This window comes from Euleptes europaea, chromosome 1, assembly GCF_029931775.1.
Source record: "Euleptes europaea isolate rEulEur1 chromosome 1, rEulEur1.hap1, whole genome shotgun sequence".
Taxonomy (NCBI): Eukaryota; Metazoa; Chordata; class Lepidosauria; order Squamata; family Sphaerodactylidae; genus Euleptes; species Euleptes europaea.
The window spans coordinates 21551644-21559334 of record NC_079312.1 but is presented as its reverse complement, the minus strand read 5'-3'; the positions used below and the strand labels follow the sequence as shown (position 1 = coordinate 21559334).

Sequence of the window (7691 nt, the reverse complement as noted above, 5' to 3'; positions counted from 1 at the left end):
GTAAAATTTGATTTAAATCAGGGTTTTCTACCTAAACAGCACTTGTTATGATGCCGCTTCTTTTGGGCCACCAGGCCTTGCATTTCTTTGTTGCAGTGTTTGCATTTTGCACACATGCCTCCCTTACTCAGAGAAATATCATTAAAATATTCCCAGACTGGGCCTCTTTTACAACCTGCTGCCATTATAGGTTTTCTCCCCCAGGGAGAGAATAATATGATAAACCTCAGGCTATACACACAAAGATCCCATGACTTGTGGAGAATTCTGCTCAAAAGGTTTCACTGTCATTTTTACTGCTTGCCCCTCGCTCCTCACACCTAGCTCTTCTGTTAATTGAACTTCTTGAAACTTAGCATGTAAGAGGCTGATTCTGTGTACACAGATTTGCAAAGGAGCAATGGGGATTAAGGTCTTTTTCTCAACACCATGTTTATTTTATAACATTTTTGCAGTGAAAAAGAGGAATGTTATATCTCCGCAGACACAAATTCAGTTTTGAGAACTGCAAAACCAAGCACCTGTGATAGTATCTTCTAGATAGAAAAATCTCCCAAAAAAATCTTTCAGAAACCGTGCTCCAAATGAAGGGAATTGGAACATCCTGGTACAGACTGGCTCTTGTATTTACAGTGGAAGCAATGGTTTACTCACGAGAAGCCAGGAATGTTCATAGGGTTTTCAAAGCAAGAGATGTTAGGTGGTTTGCAAGCTTCCATGAAGTGAGTGGGGATTTGAACCTGGTTTTCCAATAGCTCAGAATATTTCTTTGTGAAGTATATTCTAGAATTACTGGTCTAATTCACAAGTCAAAATAAAGCAGTGAGACAAGCAAGACAAGGAAGCTAATTGCAAAATGTCTAACCGTTAAACAAGCCGGTTCAGAGTATTAGAAAAAGGCAGAGTTGCAAGATTAAAAAAGGAATGTTTGTTACCAGTGTCCGCAAAAGATTTTGCAAAGCTGAAAATCCGTCAGAACCACAGTTTCAATCAAATTTTCATGCAGCATCACGGGCCTATGAAACTATCAAGATGTCAGATTAATGGGCCATGGTACCATGCTTGGCATCCAAGACTCCCAAGTTTTCGTAGGCAAAAAGTGCCACCTTTATCTCCAAAATTCCAAGTGGTCTGAGCTCAGGGAGCCAATCAGAATTATGGGTGATGATCTAAGGTAACTACATATCTGTTATTGACCATATGACCTAGGAGGTCATGATGTGGTAGGAGGGAGAGAAGACAGGCTGCAGTCTATCGTCTGACCCATCCTGCCCCATGTGACAGCTGCTGTTTTACTAATTAAATGGAATGCAGTTAAGTGGAGTTAGTGGCTGGGCCAGGGAATTTGCCTTGAAAGCTAGGGAGGATAACCATAAACCATTAGACAACTGGAGCTTATCTCTTGGATGGAACATGAATCCTCAGTGAAGACCATTCCCCTCCCCCAAAAAAACTCTTAATGAGGCAGATTCAGGAAAGGACCTCCCCGCGGCAGTGTTTGAACTCAGAATAAATTAAAGTTCTTTTTATATTTCAGGCAGGGAGGAAGATCAATGGCGGCTGGGAATTCCATCAGGGAGCTCTGTGATGAAGCGACTTGTTCTATCTGCCTAGAGTTCTTCAAGGATCCGATGACTGTTGACTGTGGGCACAATTTCTGCCAAGCCTGTCTCACCCTGTACCGGGCAGAGTCGGACACAGGCATTTCCTGCCCTCAGTGCCGACAAACCCTCCAGCCAAGGAACTTCAGGCCAAACCGGCAACTGGCAAACATTGTAGAAATAGCCAAGAAACTTGAGGCGGGAAAAGGAGTAGAGGGGATTTGGGGAAGTGGGGCGGGTGCAGCAAGCACCAGGAGCCCCTGAAACTCTTCTGCCATGATGACCAAGCCCCCATCTGTTTGGTGTGCGACCGATCTTCGGGACACCAAAACCACAGGGTGCTTCCCATAGAAGAGGCATTCCTGAATTATAAGGTAGGAAAATACTGCCCTGGTCGGGTATCTGGATCTAGGACAGTTCAAAACATTCTGCTGCACTTTAGACTGTCCAGGTTGGAGAAAATGGATGGAGTATTGGGTTAGTGGCCTCTTTCCATTTGGCCTCCTCTCCTGCCTTAATATTGCTTGGCTTTTAAGTAGACTGACCAAGAAACTCCAAGGCATCCTAATTCAGCATGTCTTGGCAGAAAAGCATCCATAGTAGGGCTGCAGTGGTGAAGGAGCAAAACCACCGATGTGCTCTCACAAGCATGCAGGCGGATTCCACTTCTCTTTCCCTTTCTCCACCTAACTCCCTGCTGACATGCTTAGAGGCCTTCTCTTGCCCTGCCAGTTTTTTTGCCACCCAGTTTCTCTTTCTGGCCATCTAAGTGTGTTTGTGTGTGTGTAAAGTGTCATCAAAGTCACTGCTGACTTATGGCAACCAGGTTGGGGTTTTCATCAAGAGACTAATAGAAGTGATTTGCCATTGCCTTCTTCTGCATAGCAACCCTGGTATTCCTTGGTGGTCCCCCATCAAAATACCAACCACGGCCGACCCTGCTTAGCTTCTGAGATCTGACATGATCAGGTTAGTTTGGGTCATCCAGGTCAGGCATCTAAGCATTGGCACCCCAAATTTAGAAATCGGATATAGACAAGTTGGAGACTCGCAAGAAATTGCTTTGTATCTTTGTTTCCCCTCCCCCAGCCAGCTCTGCTTCTTTCTCACTTGTTTCAAAGGTTAAAGCAGATACAGTCCTATAATGCATTCTTTCTGTACTGAATTGCTAAATTAAAAATCCATTAATATCAAAAGTTACAGCACATCTTGGATGTGGCATAACTGGACTTGAGGAAAATCTATTCACTAGGAAGAGGAAGATCCTCTCTTGGGTCAGCTTGGGGAGTTTTAGGATCAGATTAACACCACCTCCCTTTGCTGCTGCTTGTTCCATCCCCCCACTTCTTGTTGCCTCTGCCTCAGTTTCCCCTCTCCTCTGACTGGCTGCTGTTTCCCTATTTGCCCTCTTCTCTCCAACCCTGCATTAGTCCCCATCTCTTAACACAGGCAGGATGGTGCTGCTGCACTCGTCTTGTTAGTGGCTTCCTATAGGCACCTGGTTGGCCACTGTGTGAACAGACTGCTGGACTTGATGGGCCTTGGTCTGATCCAGCAGGGCCTTTCTTATGTTCTTAACCCCTTTTCCAAATCTCCTGGCACACTCTCTACCAAGCATAAGCCTTATTCTGTTATGCGGGGTTGCCTTGGCAATCCGAGACAGCTCTGAGATCGCACAAAGGGGTCTTGTGAGATCTTGGGCATTAGAGTAATAAAGGAAAATTCCATGGAGTAGCTCTCTGATCCTGTCATTATCCAATCAGGTGTTACTTTCTAAGGAAGCTCATAATAGCTGTGAGGAAACTGATCTCCCCCAGCACAACTGATTTTCCTGTTTCTCCAGAAAGAGATCCAGGTACAGCTGCAGTATCTGGAGCTAGAGCGAAGAAAGCTTAAAGAACAGCAAATGGTGGATGAGCAGAGAAGCCAAAACTTTTGGGTAGGTATAAAACCTCCTGAGTTGTGGTTGGGTGCTGACTGGAAAAGTCCTTGTGCCTTCAGGCCGTGAGGACATCTTGGCCTTAAGTATCCATTGCTCTCCTGGTTCTGTGAGAAGATGGTGGATGCATGCAGATTGATCCCATGATATCCGCTGCGCTGAGTGGTGAGCAATACAAACAAACACTGTTTATTATTTATTCAGGAGGTTGTAGCAATAATTTTCCCCTCCAAAAATATAAGAGATATAATATCTAAAGCGTTAATGACTAAAGCAGCTTAAATCTAGAAATGGTCACCACAGAACAGAACCTTATTTGAGTTAATAACAGTTGCATTGATTTTGGCTGCAGATTAGAGAATGGGACAGGCTAACCAGTGCACCACATATTCCTACTCCATACAATTGCCAAGGTGCATTTATCAATAAAAAAACCCCCACAAATTGTCTTTAGTAACGGAGACATTATAAATCTTATCCCACAAAAGGAAAAGTAGATGTTTCCTGTGTAAGGAAGGCAGAAAAGTGGAGTTTTGGTTTATTTAATATATCTATACACTGCCTCTGTATGAATCATGACTCATTAAGTCTTAAGAGATTGGCTTTCTGGGACCGTTATTTGCACTGTCTGGGCTGAATGGATGCCTCCATCACACAATACTTGGTGTATATGACCAAGGGGAGGGGTATATCTATTTATTTACTTCACTTATATCCCATCATCCACCATAATGAGGACTCAGAACAGCTTACTCTGTCGTATATATTGTTCCAGGCTTAGGGCTGCACTTGATTTGCCCTGCTGAATCAACTTGCCCCTTCTTCTTCAATTTCTGTATGTTTCCTGCAGACACAGATACAAGCAGAGAAGGAGAAGACCAAGTCGGCCTTTGAGCAGATGTTCAATTTCCTTGAGGAGAACCAGCAGCTCTGGTTGTCCCGGCTGGAACAGATGGCGAACAAGATAGCGAAGAGGGACAAAGAAAATGCCAGCAGATTCTCAGAGGAGGTTTCCCATCTCAGTCGCTTGATCACAGAGATGGAGGGGAAGTTCCAGCAGTCAGAAATTGAATTTTTACAGGTGAGATACCAAAATCCTTCTGTCGGGAAAGGCAGAAAAGAACTCAGAATAGGAATAAAGAAAGTCCAGTCCTAAGAATCTCAGTTGGTTGTCCTAGATAGGGCTGGGAGTGGGGGCTGGGGGTGGGGAGGAAAACAACAACACAGAATCTGGCTGAAGTCATTTCAGAACCGCTGGCAATATTCTTTGAGAATTCATGGAAAACAGGAGATGTTCCAGCAGACTGGAGGAGGGCAAAAGGGGAAAAAAGAAATCCCAAACAATTATCGCCCGGTCAGCCTGACGTCAGTACCAGGTAAAATACTAGAGCAGATAATTAAACAGACGGTCTGTAAGCACTTAGAAAGAAATGCCGTGATCACTGACAGTCAACATGGGTTTCTCAAAAACAGGTCATGCCAAACTAATCTCATGTCTTTTTCTGAAAAAGTGACAAGTATGGTAGATGAAGGGATTGCTGTAGATGTAGTGTACCTTGATTTCAGTAAAGCCTTTGATAAAGTCCCCCATGATCTTCTTGAAACAAAGCTAGTAAAATGTGGGCTGGACACTGCTACTGTTAGGTGGATTGGTAATTGGTTGACCAACCGAAGCCAAAGGGTGCTCATTAATGGCACAACTTCATCCTGGAGAGGAGTGACCAGTGGGGTACCGCAGGGGTCTGTCCTGGGACCAGTACTATTTAATATTTTTATAAATGACTTGGATGATGGGATAGAGAGCATGCTAATCAAATTTGCAGAGCAAGTTAGGAGGGGTAGTTAATACCCCGGAGGATAAGGTCAGAGTTCAGAATGACCTTGATAGACTGGAGAGCTGGGCCATAAGTAATAAAATGGATTTCAATAGGGAGAGGAGTAAGGTACTTCATCTAGGCAGAAACAACGTAAGGCACCGGTACAGGTTGGGAGATAGTTGGCTTGACAACAGTACATGTGAAAGAGATCTGGGAGCCTTAGTGGACTACAAACTGAACATGAGTCAACAGTGTGATAGGGCGGCTAAGAAGGCCAATGCAATTCTGGGCTGCATCAATAGGAGTATTGTGTCTAGATCAAAGGGAAGTAATACTACCACTGTATTCTGCATTGGTCAGACCTCACTTGGAATACTGTGTCCAGTTTTGGGCTTCACAATTTAAGAAGGATGTTGACAAGTTGGAGCGTGTCCAGAGGAGGGCGACCAGAATGGTCAGAGGTCTGGAATCCATGCCCTATGAGGAGAGACTTAGGGAGTTGGGTTTGTTTAGTTTGGAGAAGAGAAGGTTGAGGGGAGACATGATAGCCATGTTTAAATATTTGGAAGGATGTCATGTTGATGAGGGAACTAGCTTGTTCTCTGTTGCTCCAGAGACTAGGACACGGAGTAATGCTCAGTATCAGCCTAGAGCTTCTCTGTCAAGTGTTCGTCCAGCCGCTGCTTAAAGACTGCCAGTGAGGGGGACCTCACCACCTCCCTAGGCAGCTGATTCCACTGCTGAACTACTCTTACTGTAAAAAAGAACCCACTGTAGAAAAGGAAGAAACCCAGTGAGTTTTCTGTTTGTGTAAATGAGACCCACTTCTTTCCCCTTCTCTTTCAGGATCCCAAAACTATACTGACGAGGTATGTGACTCTCACTGTCCTTTCTGTCTCATCTGCTGTAGAATAAATTAAATCCCTTTTCAAAAATAGAGGTATTTTGTCAGAATAGTACTATAAAACTCTTTGAGGTGCCATCAGCCTTTTCTGCCAATGTCTTCTTCCAGTGGACAAAGTGAGGGATCCTGAAATATTTCCTGAGCAGTGTGGGATCTTTTCTGATCCTTGGGATCTGTCATCTTCCAGGTTCTGAGGAGAGGACTGAGGTTCTTTCGCCTCCCTTCAGTCACCATCCTGTGTTTGGTGTTGGCGGTACAAAGCTCTGGGGTTGTGCGCTTCAATCTGCCCTAAAAACTCTGCTCCTTTTGGTGATTCTTCCACACGGCTAAGCAAACAGCCTTTGGCTTATTCCCCCCCCCCCAGCAAACTCTCGGTTCAAACTCCCACCCACCCAGCAACACTCCCCTTTGCTAAGCTTCCGCCACCCCCTCTGAAGCCCAGCGTACATTAAAAAAAATTTACAACTTAGAAAGGTGAAAGTCTTTATTAAAGAAAATCATGATAAGATGTGACAGTGAACCTTCCCCCCCCCCAACCCAGCCATGTTAACCATGGTAGTTTTGTCCCATGAAGGGCCAGACCAAATGATTTCGTGGGCCTTAAACTGCCCCCAGGCCTGACGTTTCCCACCCCTGCTGTAGAAGGATGGAACAGAACTATTTTCTGTTTCCATACTGGTTGATTCTCCGTCCAGGGGAATGTAGGTTAATGTGTGTATGGTCAATTGCACTCATGCAGTAGAGAAACCCAAGGCATGCAAACTCATCCAGGATCTCCACAGGAAACATAAGGGATAATCAAGAAAAATAACTACCTCCCTAAAACGCAGGAAGGTCAAAGACAGCATGCACAATCTAACAACATCATTTGACTATTACATTAGTGTTGTAACACTACCAGAGTTTTGTTTTTTTTAAAGGATTTGTTGAAATGAATGGGTCATTACCTTGGCAAAGGAGTCAAGATTCTGTTCGAATCCTCCCTATTTTTTCTCTCCAGGTATGTGAAGAAGCCAGAGAGGCAGCTGCTGAACCTTGCTCCAGAGCTGGAGAAGGCTCTCAGAACTTACTCTCGGAAAACTCCTGCTTTAGAAGTGGCTCTGGATGAATGTCAAGGCACTGAGGGACAGCTTTGGGGAGGTGGTTGAATGCGGATCTGAGATTGATGAACTTCTGGGTTAGTTCCCAGTAAGGTCTGTTCCTTGATAAAGTGGATCTGACTTTCTCCTTCTGGTTGATGAAGATAGCTGGTTAAGACAAAATCTGGAACACCTTTCACAAATAAAAATAGGAATTTAAAAGTTTTAGGGAAACATTGTCTGGATCCTTGGGAATGAGTGGGTGAGTGACAGATGTCAGTACCAGAAAATCAAAACTAGTTTGGAGGGATCCAGGTCCAATCCAGTTGGCTCCTTGATAGCCTGATAGGT

At 44.4% G+C, this 7691-nt stretch overlaps 1 pseudogene; it reads left to right on the top strand.

Annotated features, from left to right (window-relative positions):
* The first annotated feature begins 1553 nt into the window (after nt 1-1553).
* On the top strand, nt 1554-7409 carry LOC130473457 (zinc finger protein RFP-like; annotated as a pseudogene).
* Nucleotides 7410-7691: the final 282 nt, after the last annotated feature.